This window comes from Mytilus californianus, unplaced genomic scaffold (genome assembly GCF_021869535.1).
Source record: "Mytilus californianus isolate M0D057914Y unplaced genomic scaffold, xbMytCali1.0.p SCAF_5, whole genome shotgun sequence".
NCBI lineage: Eukaryota > Metazoa > Mollusca > Bivalvia > Mytilida > Mytilidae > Mytilus > Mytilus californianus.
In genome coordinates this window covers 40,667,517-40,684,940 of record NW_026262701.1, presented here as the reverse complement: position 1 = coordinate 40,684,940, position 17,424 = coordinate 40,667,517, and the positions used below count along the sequence as shown (strand labels likewise).

The following is a 17,424-nucleotide window of genomic DNA, read 5'->3' as shown; positions in this document are numbered from 1 at the left end:
TGTTTTTTTTTCCAAACTATAATGCGGGTTTACTATTTATAGACAACATTTGATAAATTGAACCTTAATCTTCAGTAAGATAATGGGTTTGAACAAGAAGGTAAAAACCTTACTTTCCGAACCTCGTTTTATTTTGAATTCATACAAATTGGGAACGTTGTATTTGCCCGAATAAAAATACAAATAATGATAAGCTTATTAAAAATGTTCTAAATCAGGATATAAAAATTCTATAAGTTACAAAACTGACCACTTATTTACATCGAGGGAGTAAAACTTTTCTTGATAACACATAAAATAAACATTCTAAATTTAGAAATATGTGCGAATATTTTTCTTATAATAATAAGTATTTAGAATAATCTGTATATGGCATATATATAAAGGGAAATGTTTGCACCTGAATATAGTGGTAAAAAGCGTTCATACATATTTATTCGCAATTTTTGAAAGGTGAGTGATCGACCATATAACCTTAATCATAAAAAAAAAGTGTATAGCAACTGTTAAATGTATATCTAGTGTTAAACATAAGTAGAAATCAAATTTTTTGGACAAAACTCTGTCTTATTTTTTTTTATATATCAACACAAAAAGAGACAACTTATCACCACAAGTCTTTTAATTTCGTAACGAATTTGAAAGCTCCTGTAATTGTAAAAAAAATAGAGTATTCAAAAAAATTCTTCGTGCATTGCTTATATTAAAAATACAAAAAGCTAATGAAAATAGCATACATACTGTATTCGTCATGAAGGAAGATGTATTTTGAAATTACAGAAAAGTTTACGTGTTGGAACAACAACTTAACTCAGTATGGTCCGCAGCCGAAAGATATGAAACACGTTAAAAAATACTCGTTTTTCTCTTGTCCTTTAGATCCAAGGTTCGGCTCGGAGTCAGAATAATTTTGCTATGTAGGATAAACTGTTACTTTGTGAACCATCTCCAACTTGTCCTCTATGTTCTAGGTTCGGCTCGGATTCAGAATAATTTGTCCGGATAGGGTGATTTTTCTGTTCTTGCGGATTTGTGAACCATCTCCAACTTGTCCTCTAGATCAACTCAATACGACAGGGTTTGGTTATTATTTTGATTTGTTGAGGTTTTTGAAGCTAATATGACAAAAAAATGTTTTCTTAGAAATAACATTGATGACTTGATGAATGCCCTAGACAAAGAGAAAACTGTCATGTATGCTCTAGAAAATTGACATGCAAGTCAGGAGCCTCTGGCCTTTGTTAGTCTTATATCATTTTTAATTTTAGTTTCTTGTGTATAATTTGGAGTTTAGTATATATGACGTCCATTATCACTGAACTAGTATACATATTTCTTTAGGGGCCAGCTGAAGGACGCCTCCGGTTTGCGGAGGTTTCTCGCTGCTTTGAAGACCCTTTGGTGGCCTTCGGCTGTTGTCTGCTCTATGGTCGGGTTGTTGTCTCTTTGACACATTCCTCATTTCCATTCTCAATTTTATTGATACAGTACATTTTAGATTATCAATGGTCCACCTTTTTGAAATTTTATGATTTCATAACTCAACATCCTGTAGCTATAAAGTAGTCACATTATTTGTACTGATGTTAATATATTTCATACTAAATACTTAGCTGCACCTCTCCGTACTTCATTAGTCATAAAACGTTGTCTGAAGTATTGTACATTTGTAACTATAAGTCTGAAGTATTGTAACATGTGTAACCCCTATACCATTCAGGTTATCATGTTTACATGAATGATGCGGTCTTAACAGCTTGTTATTGTTTCTTCGTTGTTGTGGAATTCGTTGAGATATTCTGGCGGAGTTAAAAACTAACGGTAGAAATATACTATACCAACACAGCTAGAGGTATCGCTACGTTTTATTTGTATTAGTAAGTATACAGTTTTTTTTTACATAAAACCGGCAAAAGTATGGTGCTTTGTTTATTAAACTGTCCAAAACACAAGATTTAATAAGCAATTAACAATAAATAGTTCCTTCTAAAAAGTGGGGTAGATATCAATTTATATGACCTTCAAATGTACGTGCTCACTACGAAAAATTGGTCAAAACACTTTTGAAGACAGTTTTCTAGTGACGTTTTTTGCAAATTACCTGATTTAATCGTTATCCTAGACATGCTAGACAACAAAATTAAATTCTATGAGCAAGTTTAAACTTTATTATTCCAAATAAAATTACAAATCATTGTGGTTTAACTATTTCAACAGTTAATATAGATGACGTTTGGTTGTCTGTTGTCGTTGGGTTGCTGTTGCATTGACATATATATCTCATATCTTCTTATATTCACATAAAGGAGCAACCATTTAACTTCAAGTGGGGGAAATGGTTTTTTGTCCGAGTCAGAATTTTTTGTTTGTTTTTTCGACACTATCAATCAAATTTCTTTTCTTCAAAATTTAACATTATAAGGTATGGGGAAAATCTGGATTTAGAATATTTTTTTTTGTCATCTACTTGACCACAATATATTTTTTCATCAAATTGGGGACCAGAATATTTTTTTTAGGAAAAAACCATAATCCCCCCTCCCCCCTTTTTGAAGTTAAATGGTCGTTCCCTAAATCACTAAATTCCCAACAACAATAAAACAACGATTCCGCGAGAAAAAAAATATTTCGTATTTTTACGAATATTTGAATTTGTTACTACAAATTCAACGCGTGACGAATATTACCGGCCGTTGGTCGCAATTTCATAGTATAATAGCTGAGGTTTCTGTGTTTTTTTTCATTTTACAGTTACTTTGACTAATAGGACAATAATATTTTGTACTGCAGATATGCTTGTCTGTCATATAATAGCATTTACCTGGTCATGTTAAGTGGTTATGTTAACTTTTTTTAAGTACTTGTAATAAGAATTAAAAGGAGAATATGAGGTAACTTGGTGGCCGTCATGTGTAAATATCTGTTTGACATGGAATACTTTATTGGATTGGTTAATGGTAATAATATCTCAATTACATGTTGTATTTAGGTGAATTCGTAAGCTTGACATGAGGTTGACCTCATGCCCTGAGTCTGGAGGCTGAACCACAGACATACATGTGTCTCTTCACATATAATTTTTAATTTAAAAGCCTGTTAGAAACAAGCTTTATTAAATGTAAGAGGTTTTGTTTTTAATTTTAACAACTAAATTTTGCATTTGCGCCAAAACTTAATTTTCTGTGATGTATAAATAGGCAGCCATGTCTGGTCGGTCGAGTTAGAATGTGAATTCGTTTTGATTTGCACAGAAATAGCATGGTATATTTTGTGAAAGATTTCTTTAAAGAAGGAGATATGATATAAGAATCATCATTTGGCCACTAAAATTGCAAAAATTGTACACTTATACAAATCTTTTGAAATGTTAATTTAATTGATAAATTAATAGACTGATATAATATGGACACTATAGTGCAGAAAGGTCACGTGTGATGTCACTTTATAATTAACGGTTAACTTTGCTTACAAAAATGAATGCAAACGATTGAATGTGTACCTACGCACGACATAGTGCCTTCTGCTTTCCACACTGTCTCCTTTTTTAATGTAACATTTTACAAATTACGACGAAAGCTGAAATCCTTATTCCTCACATGTTGTTTGAAACAGATTATCCAGAAAGGGTTTATGACGATTCTGGTTTCATTGGATATTAAAGATATAGTAATTTGACATGCAAAACATGTTCTTTGTACTTCAGTCACAGCAGCAATCATGTTTCAAAGGTATTCCCAGATTTTCCGGTACTAAACTGAATGATTTTCTTTCTACTATTTTTTGTAAACAAAACTGAAGTTAGCCTCTTGTTCATTTACTTTTTGTAAAAGAACAATAAAGTTAAGATCCGAACATATAAACATGGGTGTATTCCCGATTGTCCCACTTTTTGAAATTACAGGTAAAAAAGTAATGAAATTTTGAGGGACAATCGGGAAGATGTTTGTGGGACAATTGGGAAGTTTAAATGTGGGACAATTGGGAAGTGTTTTGATAGTGATTAATTTGTTTTTAAAGTGTGTAGCAGGTAATTACAGGTAATTGATCAATGTAACTTATAAAATTTGAAATAAACATGGAGAAATGATAGTATTTACATATTTTATGTTGTATTCTGATATTTTGTTAAACTACTGTCCAAATAAAGAACAATTATATAATATAAATAGATATATGTTTACTTCATAAAAGATCAAATAGACTGTTATAACATAAATTGAACATACATAGATATAGGAAGATGTGGTATGAGTGCCAATGAGACAACTCTCCATCCAAGTTACAATTTATAAAAGTAAACCATTATAGGTCAAGGTACGGCCTCCAACACGGAGCATTGGCTCACACCGAACAGAAGCTATAAAGGGCCCCAAAAAATTACTAGTGTAAAACCATTCAAACGGAAAAACCAACGGTCTAATCTATATAAAAACGAAAAACAAGAAACTCGTATGAACTACATAGACAGACGACAACTAATGTAATCAGATTCCTGACTTAGGACAGGTGCAAACATTTGCAGCGGGATTAAACGTTTTAATGGTACCAAACCTTTTCCCTTTTCTGAAACAATAGTATAACATCACAACATAGAAAAACACACTATAAAATATCAATTGGAAGGCTTAACTCGATCAAAAAACGTAAATTAACACAGTCACAATGAACGAATAAATTTGACCTGTGACACCTGAATGCAAATACACAGTTAATCAAAAATTACAAGGGATAAATAATTAAAGTCAAAAGTAAATAAACAGGTTTAAACAAAGTTTAAGTATGATATCACTGTGAAATGTCAATTAATTTTTAGAAAATCATCACTTTTGAAGAAACCTGCGTCATATTATACACAGGTAAATGAAAATAATTGTGTAGTTAAGTATACGTCTTCTTCTGTGTGTATAAAATATTCCTTTTAGGAATACCAAGAAATTTCTTTAATATCAATAAAACTAATCTAACACTTGGTACATATGGGGTGAATATCAACAATAAAACTATACAATTAGTGCTAGATAAAACTTCCTGTACAGGTCCAAGAACAGCATCTATGGACAAATGAAATAATTTTGATGTTCATAGTACGAAGAAGTGAAAATTTGTAGTAATACAAGATAATCAAAGCTGGTATATAGACAAGATCCATGTTAACATTAAATAACAAAAAAGCATTACAAATATTATCGATAGGTCAAATTTAAAAGAAAGTACGATTTGAGAGTACTCGCAGTTACTGACAGCTAGTTAAAAGCCAAAACAATTAATAATAAAAAACCATGCATCAGAGACTAAAATCAACTAAAATACATCCCAGGGATTTAGTATTTTAACGTCATGAAAGTCAAAGAAGACAAGTCATGACTTGTGCAATGCCAAAAATAAATGTATCGACAGGTAGTAGGATAGTTAGGAGTGACTTCTTTATAGTTAAAAATGAACGTGTGTGTGTCTCTATACATCCCGTTTGAAAAAAAAATACAAATTTAGTTATGTTTTTATTTGCTAATGACAAAATCGATATTAGTGCCAATGTAAACTATATTCAGAGATCTAATTATAACATTGGTACGATAACCCTTACTAATATGTTTGTTTAAAGGTTCGATGAGTTTACATGGATCACATAATGATTTCCCCGCTTTAAGTACAATATTACTATAAAATTTAGGATGTGAAATGCCATTTTTAATAAGTTTTCTACAGGTACAGCCAAATTTAGTAATCAAATCTTTGTATCTATGAAAGAATTTAGTAAAAGTTTTAAGTAATTTATGGTAACGAAATCCCTGACTTAATAATTTACCAGTGATGCATTGATTACGTTCGTTAAAATCTATGACATCATTACACACACGGGCATACCGAACGAGTTGGGATATATATACACCGTATAATGGAGCCAAAGGCACATCGCCGTCTAAAAAAAGAAAATTAACAATAGGGAATGAAAAATCGTCTCTTTTGTCGTAAATGGAGTTTCCCTTTAGAAATTGAAATATCTAAATCTAGAAAAGGACAACTGTAGTACATAATTGAAAAATTTAGAAGTATCAAGGATAAAGTAAAATAAAATTAAAAGATGTGTTTAAGAAAAATACAAAGAAATATTTTAGAATAATTTTACATGCTACACAGTTTCAGGGATTTGTTCTAAAATTGATAGGGTTTAGCCTGATATTTAATATATTCATAAAACAAAGAAATAAAACATAAATACAACTTCAAACCAAATAATTGGAAAAGTTGGAATTTGCTGCGTCTCCAAAAAGCACGCTGCATTTTAGACTAAGAGCAAAGGCTGGTCAGTCAGTCTTTACTCAGAATAATATGTATGTGTAAGGTAACATGTCTTCCTGTGGACTGTTATCTTGTGAACTAGCACGTTAAAAATCCGGCTTGATGACTGTCTTGGTCTAGTTCTTTTCAAAGAAAACTTCATATTCATCTAACACCAACATGTTTCCATCCTGCTCATGCATTAAACTTGCCACTGCACGTTTGACAGCAATCAGTTCAGCTTTTTAATAAAATAATATATGTTCAAAGAACACTGACGACATTACTGGGCCACATTTATCTCTATAGTAAGAATATAGGTTGAGACCTTACCCTCTATTTTATTAAATTGATGACGTGAATTCTAATTATTAGGTAACAAAATAGCTTATGCTTATGTAACATTCTGATTGTAAATGTTTGGTTTTTTTTACGCATCTTATCTAAACAACATTTTGTTACATACATTTAAATTAAATATATATTTATGTATAAGATACAATACAAAGTTAACAAAGAAACAGGCCGGTAACAACTGTTGCCGGATAGTTTTTCTGCACGAGTAGTCAGATGAAGGTCCGAGGCGATATCCGAGGACCTTGACCTGACTACAAGTGCAGAAGAACTATACGGCAGTTTGTTTCCGGCCTGTCTTTGTTTGTTATATTTGTTTGTATCTGACTTGTACGACGTTCCAAGAAAGAAGTAGTACATTTTGCATTTAGAAGACTGAGGTAACAAAATTGAACAGATTAGAAACTTAAATGGCCATATACCAGTTAATGTAAGTTACAGTTTAAACAACCTTTTTTTCACTTTCCTTCAGCCGAGAGTTTTTTTTCTCAAGAAATTCAAGAATCTCATAATTTTATAAAAAAGAACCATGTCAAGTAAAAGATGAATGTCGTACACATTTGAGACTTTTTAAAATACAACTTCGCAAGTAAGTAATGTATGAAAAAGATTTCAGAGGTAAGCAAGCTAACATTTGATTTTTATTTGGGGAAAAACGGAAAAGGGAGGGGGTGTTAAAATAAAATTAAAAAAAAACAGGCTTGATCCTTTTTTTGTTGAAAAAAATGCAGGATGTGCCATTCCATCCCCCCATTCCCCCTTAAAAAAATAAAAGAAATCGTACGTTTGCTCCCAAATATATGAATTCAATATATATGAATTCAATAACAATATAAATGTATCAAAAGAATAAATTTCCTGTTTCATTAGTGAATGAAATCTTATAAAAAAATGGATTTTGTCTTGTTATTAGAGATATATAGGCATATTTTGGATTTTTTTTTTAAATTTTCATGCTTATATGTTTTTATGTCTCTGATAGAGTTGGTCAGGATTAAACACGTGTCACAATATGATCCCTTACATTGTACCGTCCAAAATTGGTGAGATAAGTTGAATGATTTTTTTTATTACACGGACATTTTTTATCTATAGGATCAATCGTGCATTGCTGAATTGATAGGGATTTTATCTTTTGATTATATTTGGTTTTTTTTTTATATATATATGTGTCCTGTCTTTTTTATTGAAATATAAACGTCGGTACCAGGATTTCTTTACTTTCAGCATTGTCCAGAACACTATTCATGTCCATATATTGAAGAAAAAAAACCATTTACGGACCGACCATTTAGCTTCAAAAGGAGGGTATGTTTTTTCTGAGTAAGAAAATTATTTAGTTTTTCAACGCTATCACCCAAATATTTTTTTTTTAAAATTAGCACTATTATATACGGTATTCGGAAAATCGGGAATCAGAACATTATTTTGTCATCTGCTTGACGACAATATATTTTTTCTCATAAAATTGGGGATCAGAATATTTTTTAGGAAAAAACCATAACCCCCCTTTTGAAGTTAAATGGTCAGTCCCTTAGTGTACTGATATGAATAGTAATATACTGGAATTGTTTGAAAAAAAATATAGTTATTGATGCCAACGTAAATATTTTAATAAAAAAGACAGGAAATGTGTCGTTGAAACAAAAAGTTCAAATCTAATTGAAATTTAAAGTGCCCATGAACTCACTGATCATGCACGAGTGATTCTATTCATAAAAAGTGTCCGTGTAACAACTACAAAGTGTCGTGTATCATCTAAAAAGTGTCCATGTAACACCCGTTAATGTACTGTTTTTCTATAGCTCTGCTTGGGGCAAAGTCGTACAATGTCATTTCATCGAAATTAATCTAACTATGTTTTTTATCTAACTTTATTAATATATTGTTTGTCTAGCTTTTTGATATATCTATGGTAGATACACAAAAAAACCCACTTGTTTCTTAGGAAAAACAGATCGATTTTAATTGAAAATATATTTGATGACGTTTATTGTGAACAAAACAAAATGAGTTGAAACATTTGTTATACAATCGAAGAATATGATATGATCATAATTATATAATATGAAAATAAATAATATTACGAGCTATGATTTGTTTAGATACTTTTTGTATATGTTAATTTTGTCATTTAAATATGCTTTTTAAAGTCATTAAATACCGGTGAGTTTACCACTGTAAATAAGATATTACAAGCTTTACATATATGATATATCCTTCACTTATGATTTGCCTTCCAAATGTTTGGTTTCGAGAGTATAGTTACGTGAACGATACCGATTAAACAAGAAAAACAATATTTCACCAAAATCTTCAATTGTAAACATTTTGATTGATTGATTGATTGTTGGTGTTTTAACGCCACTTTTAAGCGCCGAAAATTTGGGCTATTTCGTGGCGGCCAGTTTTTATTGGTGGAGGAAGCCGGAGTGCCCGGAGAAAACCACCGACCTTCGATAGGAAAACTGACAATCCTAGTCAATTAAGATTGGAGTCGAGTGCACCCGCACGGGCGTGTAAACATTTTGAGTACAACCTAATATGCTTTTTATAACTGATATCAATCAATACATTTCCAACACATTTAGAGTAAACAGTCTATGAAAAGCATGACCTTGTGTAAGTATTTCCAGGATGTAGGAGCATAAGTGTTAGATCACCACTTTGTGTGCTTTGTCTTAATGTTAGTTGTTTTTGCACTTCATGCCCATCTGACGAGTCAAGCCATTTTTCCAACTGATATTTGCAGTTTGTTCTTATGTAGTGCTGTTACACCACTATTGCAGGTAAGGGAGGGCTGAGAGCTCATAAACATGTTTAACCCCGCCACAATCTATATGTGCCTGTCTCAAGTCACGAGCCTGTAATTCAGTGATTGTCATTGGTTGCTGTCTGTCATATTTGTTTTTCGTAAATTGTTTTGTTACAAATTAGGCTGTTATTTATATCGATTGAATTTTTTCACATTTTTCATGTCGGGACCTTTTATAGCCGACTATACGGTATGGGGTTTTCCTACTGCTGAAGGCTGTACGGTTGCCTATCATTGCTTACATCCGCTTCATTTGATTTTTGGTAGATAGTTGTCTCATTGGCAATCATACCACAGCTCCTTATTTTCATAAATCTGCAAAAAAAGGACACAGTTATAAAGTATATAGACATCATCATATCGAAACCAAAACCCAACACATCATTACAAAAAAAAAAAAACTAAAATGAGTGATACATGTAGGTATATGCTATAATTCCAAATTTATTACCGATGTCAAAATTTTATTTATGAAATAGGATGAAAAAATTTGCGGTAAAAACTTTTTTTAAACATCTTTTGTCCCAAAGATTCCAGCAAAAAAATAATATAGCATTTGTTATGATATTCTAAATTGATTCCAAGTGTAAAATTTGCGGTAAGTGAAATTGTAAAACATAACTTGTGGTAAAAAATTGTTTGTTGAAAACATAAAAAAAAATTAAGATACATCTTTTAGTGCTTGAATTTCTACAAAACAAAATAGATAGTTATAAAATACTATTTCACACTGATTCCCGGTGTCAATTTTGCGTTAAGAATTGTATTGCTTTGTTTGAATAATATTTTAGTGTTTTTACACAAATTCATTTCTCTTGCATATAATTTGACTGTGCATAAATTTATAATTGCATGTTGTTTTATTATACAGTTGTTAATCAGTTTCATTGTATTGGGGTGTGGTCAGTTACATCAAAGAGTTGATGGTCAATACTTAAACAGTTGATCTTTCATCTTGATTAATGTGACAGTTTATACGGTACATGGGATGCCCAGTATAGTTGCAATAACATTGATGAGTTTATCAAAATACTCTAAAACCATAAAGCAATGTTTAGTCTAAATAAAGAAAACAGGTCTTAGTAGCACGATCTTGTGATAAACTTTATATTGGTCAGTAGTAGCTTGAAGTACCAAGTTGTATGCACGAATATTAATTGGAAATTATAATTGTGAACCTTTACATATATTATATATATTTGTGCTGTTATATGATTAAACATGTGAACATTAAAGATGAAGGTAAATCCAGAAAAGCGCTTCGGACGCATGAACTTATTAAACGTGTTGTTTTCATTTTTTTACATCACTGGGTCGATACCACTGCTGGTGGACTATCAGTCCCCGAGGGTATCAAGAGATCAGTAGTCAGTACTTCGGTACTGACATGATTTATAACAAACTTTTCTAAATTTGTCCGTTTATAAATTTTGAAATTATAAAGAAGCTAAGGTTTCAACTCCCTCAGGCAAAGTTGACCTTAGATGAATTTGGCTATTTTTTTTTGGAATTTTTGTCATATAGCTCTTCAACTGTTTCGGTACTTATACATCCCTCGGATTTCAAATGTTTGGCTTTGAGCGTTCCTGATGAAGGTAAATCCAGAAAAGCGCTTCGGACGCATGAACTTATTAAACGTGTTGTTTTCATTTTTTTAAACAGACTTCGTTATCAACAGTAGTGAGCTTACGGAGAAACGTTACAAAATAGCTAGTTCCCTATGCTAACGAGCAGGATGGAGTTATTGATCCCGGATACATAGATCCGAAATATGACTAGGTATAAAACAGACAGATTAAAGCCCCGTTACATTATGTATTTTACATAACAGTTGATAGGTTAAACTATTACATTAATTATTATTAATTAAAACTTTTTGTCGCAAGTTGTAAACTATACAGTAATTATATATTAACCGGATATCAATTTTAAGTATCGCCTGTCATTTTAATACAATATGATAAAGAAGGAATCGATTGAGTAAACTAGTGATTGATGATTGTTTTACACCGCATCAGCACAAACAGGCTTTATCGCGGGGAGTGGAAGGAATCGAAAGCAAGTTGAACCCTCGTAATAAAGAACAGCTGTTACTCTTGAACCCTCGTAATAAAGAACAGCTTTACACCTTACTGTGGTATTAAAACAGTAGTCTACAACAGCATTTGCAAAACGGTTGTCTACCTGACATATACAACAAGAAGCCAGAAACATATCATCCACCACCACGGTTACAGTTTTGTAATACTTGCACGTTTGCTGCAGGTGAGTGTTTTGTAAAATAAGTTGTTTGTTATAACAATCTAGTTAAAATATAGATCTCTGATTTCGTTATACTCATAGGGTCAAAATATAAATTATTGAGGAGTCTATATCAATGAAGTACACTGCAAGATATTGTGTCACAATTTTACATATTTCCATAAAATCAAAATGTTATTCAATGCTGTATGTTGCTGTTGAGGGTAAATTCATGCAAAATAGCAAAGGGGTTAAGTTAATTTCTACTGTAGAAAAATAAGGAAATTTGGTATGTTTCAAATGAGACAACTATCCGCCAAAGTTGAAGTGGATGTAAGCAATTATAGGCAACCGTACGGCCTACAACAATGAGAAAAACCCATACCGTATAGTCGGCTAAAAAGGCACTGACATGAAAAATATGAAACAATTCAATTGAGAAAACTAACGGCCTAATTTATAACAAAACAATTAACGAAAAACAAATATGACAGACATGAACCAACGACAACCACTGAACTACAGGCTCCTGACTTGGGACAGGCTCATAAAGAATGTGGCGGGGTTAAACATGTTTGTGAGCGCTCAACCCTCCCTCTAACCTGGGACAGTGGTCATGGTGGTGTAACAGCACAACATAAGATCAAAATTTAACTATAAAAATCAGTTCAAAAAGGCGTAACTCATCAGTTCGATACAAAGCAATTAAAAAAACATGAAACAAAATCACAGACCAGACGTGACAGGATATTTATCCATCCCTCATCCCTAACAACAAAAAAGACACTTAGTACAGATCTGAGAGTACTCTCAGTTACTGACAGCTAGTTCAAAGCCAAAAACAACTAATAAAAAAACTATGTATCTAAGACTAAAATATCAATCAGTATACATCCAACATCCAATGATTTCAGTGTAAAGACGTCATTAAAAGTCAGAAAAAAACATGACCCTGTGCAATGGCAAAATATAGGTATCGACAGATTGCGGTATCGTGAAAGTACATATGTGTATAACAATAATATTTAGTATGGTTTTAGTTTACTGATAACAAAATCAATATTTATACCAATAAAAAAATATTCAAAGATTTAATTACAGTGTTGAATTGGTAACATTTTAGAATAAGTTTATTTAAAGCATTGATAAGTTTCCCCGGATCGTATCTAAAGTTCCGGGCTCGGTTAACAACATCACCGTAAAAGTTTAGGATGTGCTATTCCGTTTCAAATAAGTTTTCTACATTTACAGGTACTTGTTTCACTCACAGGATGAAAATCTAAAATTTGTTGTATATATTTATCTTTATTCCACTAGAAATTGATATTAAAGAGTCTATATCATATAATTAAAATATCTTTTAACAATTTTACACATTTCCATATTTCCATAATCTCAAAATGCGATTCAGCGGCTCTTTTCACAAGAAATTTTATGAGTAAAAATACTCGTAAGTCATACACATTTCAGTATAACTTACGATAAATTTTAATCGTAAGATTTTTTTGTGAAAAGAGTCGCTGCGCTTCATTTTGCTGTTGAAGGCATATTGATACAAAATTATAAATTTTACATGTTTTGTCAAATTTTGCACCAAAAGACATTGATAAACAAAATGAATCATTTGAAAAGTTGGAAGAACTCAAAAATGAAAAGCGAAAATATTTCTGTTTTTCATTTTTGGTTTTTAAGTTATCAAAAAACGAGAAACGAAAATACTATTGTTTTTATTTTTTTGTTTTAAGAAATCAAAAGCAAAAAACGAAAACACTTTTTCGTTAATGATATCTCAAACGGAAAAACGAATGGACGTAACTTTTTTTTTCGTTTTTGAATACTCAAAACGAAAAACGAATGGACGCAATTATACACGGACCCCTCAACGTTCAATAACCTTCAACTTATTTGAACATATAAGATATACACAATTATAAAATCAATTTTTGAGATAAATACTAATTGATTGGTATTTCAGACCAATTTTAAAACGAGGTACACGTGTATTCAAATTCCCCGGGATTTGTTTTGCTGCGGAGTCGATTTCAGAAAGTTGTTGACACCTTCTGGAAATTTAATAACAAAGGGACATAGTAATATATTTGAATATATATCAATAATGTTACTTCTATCCATAACATCAAAATGTTAAATACTGCTTTTGTAGACAAATAAAATTAAATAAAAAGTGATTAATTGTGGTTTGGCTTAACAACCATTGACAACAATTGACAAATAATTAATGCTATTCAGGACGGGAACAAAAAAGTAATAAAATCTAAATGTTGGTTCTTTGTTATTTATGTAGACGACATACTTGTTACGTTCGGGGGACGTATTTTTAACAAACAATCGGCATTCCCATGGGAACCAACTTGCCTCTCTTCCTGCCGACTTGTTCCTTTATTAATATGAGGCAGACTTCATACGGGAACTTCTAAGAAAGAACGAAAAGAAGCGTGCATTATTCTTTAACTTCACGTTCCGCTTATATAGACGATGTTCTTTCACCGACTAATTCAAAGTTTGGTGACTATATTAAACGCATCTATCCCATCAAACTTGAAATAAAGGATACAACAGATATACTTAAGTCCAGCTCATATTTTGACTTACACCTAGAAATTAACAATGAGGGTCGGTTGGAAACAAACATTTACGACAAAAGGGATGAAATCAGCTTCCAAATTGTGAACTAACTAATTCTCTGTAGCAACATTTAAGAAGCGACTGCATATGGAGTATATATCTCCCAGTTAATACAATATTCCAGAGCTAGCATTTCCAATCATGATTTCCTTGATAGAGGGTTACTGCTTACACACGGAAGCTATTAAACCATGAGTTATCTTTTCGTTAATTTTACAAACGCCATTACAAACTGGCAGATCTTTATAGAGTATCTGATTCATAGATGACGACGGATATGTTCCAATTGTCGTAACCACAGTTCTGTCCTTTTTTTCACGGATGTGACCTACAAAATTATACTTATCGCCGGGTTTGTACTTACATGAGCAACGCGTAGGTTGCAACATGTGGAGCAGATTCTGCTTACTCTTTCGGAGCACCTGAGCTTACTCTTTCGGAGCACCTGAGATCATTTCCGGTTTTTGGTAGGGTTCGTGTTGATCATTCTTTAGTTTTTACTATGTTGTGTTTTGAAGACTGTTGTTTGTTTTTTGGTCGTTTTTCGTTTATTGCCATGGCATTGTTAGTTAGTTTTCGTCTTATAAGTTTGGCTATCCATCTTGTACCGTCCGCCTCTTTTTTTGTTAAGTGAATCGTGAAAACATTTACTGTCATTTGAAAAAGAGGGTATGTTGGCGAGGTTAAGAAAATTTTACTTACAAAGGTCCATTTTCGGCTCCCTCAAAAATGCTATTGCAAGGTTTTATCGACTTGCAGAGAGCGTGGCAGTCATGCACCTTACAAGAGGTATAGGATTTAACTGTCCCATTACGTTCAGACGTGGCTATGTAATTTATATTCTGTACATAGCTTGACGGATGTCCCTCTTAGGCATTGGTCTTCTGGCAGATCATGTTTCTATTCCCTTATCAGGAATTTGGTGAAATACAGATTGTTATAATTTGGTAACTTTATAAGAAATAATCCAAAATATGGTTAGAACCTCACAGGACACCCCACTCAATTAACTGTTGTGACATTATGAATTTAAGCAAAAACTGAAAGCCTTCAAGATTGACCCTTGTGGGAAATAAATTTAGGGGAAATTGGTCCTACTCATTTTGACTTTCACTTTAAAGAGATACTTGAATATTTGACAGTAATTACTAAAAGATCTATATACATGTACATAAGTTGACGACTTGTTGAGAGGGTTATTTAACATTCAGAAAGCATATTACTATCCAAACACGAGGATTAATTATGATAATATATTTTATCGTTCCTATTCAGTTGGATGCGACTGTGTATTGACACATCCCTTACGGACAAATAAAGTATCCGTCCAATACAGATTCCTATAACAAGAGAGAAGAAGTTCATATGACCTATGAATAAAAGTATAAGTATTTGAATTAAACAAGATATTCAATCTACTAAAAGGGTACCGATGGTATAGATGAACACCAATGATATAGATGGTATAGATGAACACCAATAGTATAAATCAGTTTCCAAGAGTTCAGGATGTGTCAACATTAATTATTGGTGTAGGCACCATAAAAGAGAACCATATGATACATGTGCTTTTCTTATTCTTTCAATTGGGTGTATCCTACCGGCTGATAAAAGATAGGGATAAAATTCCCTGGACAAACGATAATCGAAATCATGTACATGAAATTACACTTTTTGTACATGTCATGTATGTTTTTGGACACCTTTAAACATCTGATATGGCCATAGAAATAATATACACATATGGAATTATAATAAATCACAGCAGTATTGTAACAAAAAGTTTTAAATAATTTCTTAAAAACACTAAAAAAAATGATTTATAAATTATAGACATGTATATGTTGAACTTCCGACACCTTTTAAAAACACAATAAAAGTGTTTAGAAATAAAAACAAATACTTACGTTTGTTGTCTTAAATATCTTGTGGTCAAATATTGATGGCAATGGATGATCTTTTGTCGGACCTCTCTTGGTTATGAAATGCTCTGAACAAAGTCTTGAACAACTTGTTGGCTTCCATTGTTTGCGACTGACACGGCATTGCCATATAGATTTGTGTCTTCTTCTAAAAGGGTATCGATGAACACCAATGGTATAGATTGTATAGATGAACATCAAAAATCAATTATATTTCAACAACCTTAGTAAATTAGAAGTCTAAGTCTGTTAATTAAATGAGTTATCAGGAGTATTTGAAAAGAAGAACAAATTGAAAGTGTATATATTCAATACATTTTAAAGTAGTCAAACCAAATTGAAAACATTCGTGCAAAATATTTTTCAAACGGTAAGAGAAACTAAAAACTACTTCCAAAATGAAAATTTAATTATTTATGTCTGTATTAATTTCGTGTACTTTTAAAGTCAACATCTGCCATTTACAGAATGGTCCGAAATAAAGACGATGTAATTTATCTAAATTGCTTTCTAGTATATTCGCTTGTTACGTAAAACTTTATTGAATTGAATATCATAAACAAAGAAACAATATATTGAATTGAATATCATAAACAAAGAAACAATAAATTTTCCCTGCATTTCTTCATTCTAAACGTGTGTTCATCTCATCAGTATGCACGACAGCGTACTCAGTTGGAATTATATCAAATGTCACAGAATATATTTATATGTTATCTACTTTCCAGGTCTATTGTAAACTGTTGTATTATATTCCAGGTATAAAAATTACCAATAAATTGCAGAAAATGACTTTAAAGGACAATAACTCCAATAAGATGTCAATTGAAGATTTTGGTCATGTTGCCTTATTTGTAGATCTTTCTTTGCTTAATAGTTTTGCTATTTACAGTATATCTCAATCTAAAATGATATTCAAGATAATTAACAACAAGAATGTTCCCATAGTACACGGATGCCCCACTTGCACTATCATTTTCTATGTTCAGTGGACCGTGAAATTGGGGTCAAAACTCTAATTTGGCATTAAAATTAAAAAGATCATATCATAGGGAACATGTGTATTAAGTTTCAAGTTGATTGAAATTCAACTTCATCAAAAACTACCTTGACTAAAAACTTTAACCTGAAGTGACCAAAAACTTTAACCTGAAGCGGGTCAGACAG

General features: G+C 31.8%; 1 protein-coding gene across 1 annotated transcript in view; it reads left to right on the top strand.

Annotated features, from left to right (window-relative positions):
• The first annotated feature begins 11,472 nt into the window (after positions 1 to 11,472).
• The window catches only part of LOC127702084 (beta-1,3-galactosyltransferase 1-like), a 139,937-nt gene continuing 133,985 nt past the window's right edge, over positions 11,473 to 17,424 (top strand). Inside the window, exon 1 of the mRNA XM_052206103.1 lies at positions 11,473 to 11,713. The gene's annotated coding sequence lies outside the window, so the exon portion shown is untranslated. The remainder of the gene's footprint in view (positions 11,714 to 17,424) is intronic.